Genomic DNA, 1,397 nt, shown 5'->3' with positions numbered 1-1,397 from the left:
AAAAACTGTAAACGTATATATTTGTATTTAGTAAGGAAGCTATTTTGAAACATGATATACATGACACACGTGCACTATATGACTATATTCAACAGGTTCTATATATCACAGGGTCTACCCTCAGGTTCTGGGTTTTAAATCTTTTCCTTTTTATTATTTATTTATTTGTTTGGCACAGGTTCTCACCTCGAAGCTCAGATCACATAGTGATTTTCCTGTCCCCCCCCCCCACCGCTGGGATTACAGGTATGTGTCACCATGCCCAGATTCTGTGGCCGGCTCGGGGCAGCATGTGGCACCGGGGATGGAACCCAGGTCCTTGCGCTTGCCAGGCAGGCGCTTAGACCGTCGAGCTATCTCCCCAGCCCCTGGGTTTTAAATCTGACTGGCTCTTGCCCCTTAACACTGTTTCGGAGCCCCACACAGCAGTGTCTTCCCGAAAACCCAAAATGTCAGTGGCCAGTAAGCCCTACTGCTGGAACCTGACTGGCACAGATCCGACCCGAGGCAGGAACCTGAGAGGAGGAATAAGAGAAGCAGAGCTGAGGGACCAAGCACTGAGAGGAAGACTTGAGGGCCGGAACCCGGGGATGAGGATCTGAGGGACCCCAGGAGGGTCCTGAGGGGAAAACCTGAGGTGGGAAACACCAGGGGGGCCCTACAGGAGGAGGAGGAGTTCCGGGGGTGGGGGGAGCCTGGCTGGGGCCTGAGGAGGGCGAGGCGAGGGGGGACATTATCCGCAGGAACCCGAGAGGCCCAGGGCCACGCGCTAGCTAGCCGGGGAGTTCTCAGGGAACAAGCCGGCTTCCCACAGCGCCGCCGCAGCCTGAAACCTCAGCCCTGAGAAATGAAGCGAGGCCCGTGCCGCCGCTCACCAGATGAGGCCCAGCTGGCTGTTCTTCTGGCCGGTCCTGGAGTCTCCCGCTTTCCGCGGCTTCTCCACACAGCGCTCGGAGAGCAGCTGCCCGGAGCCCACTTGACAGAGCGCGCGACCGTTAGCGCGAGGCCCCGCCCAGCCCCGTGCAGACCCCGCGCCGAGCTCCCACCAAGGCCACGCCCACCCCGAGTTCGCCACGCCCATAAGGTGCTGACCACGCCCCTGTCTTTTTATTCTACTGAGCCATCTCCCTGGCCCCAAGAATCTCTCTCTACGATGTTCAATAATAACGCACTTGATTCTAAGCAAACATTAAATTATCTTAATTAAATTAATCTCAAATTAAAGAGGACAGCGTACCACAAGAAGCGAGAAAGAGCGTTCACAGGGCCATGGAAAAGAGCCCACAGACCTGACTGGTCACTTAGTGAGGCGGGGGAGGGCGGCGGCTGTAGGTAAAGGATTCCTTTGGTGGCACTGAATGCTTCCTAAACCATGGGCCTGCATGGATAGTGTTATG

General features: G+C 55.9%; 1 protein-coding gene and 1 pseudogene across 1 annotated transcript in view; one reads left to right on the top strand and one right to left on the bottom strand.

Annotated features, from left to right (window-relative positions):
• The window catches only part of Meiob (meiosis specific with OB domains), a 56,652-nt gene extending 55,708 nt beyond the window's left edge, over positions 1-944 (bottom strand). The window contains exon 1 of the mRNA XM_004627883.2: positions 876-944. The gene's annotated coding sequence lies outside the window, so the exon portion shown is untranslated. The remainder of the gene's footprint in view (positions 1-875) is intronic.
• Positions 848-1,397, top strand: part of LOC101565977 — a 10,122-nt pseudogene continuing 9,572 nt past the window's right edge.

The sequence above is a fragment of the Octodon degus genome, unplaced genomic scaffold, assembly GCF_000260255.1.
Source record: "Octodon degus isolate 3935 unplaced genomic scaffold, OctDeg1.0 scaffold00021, whole genome shotgun sequence".
Lineage (NCBI taxonomy): Eukaryota > Metazoa > Chordata > Mammalia > Rodentia > Octodontidae > Octodon > Octodon degus.
This window is presented reverse-complemented; position numbering and strand designations above follow the sequence as displayed.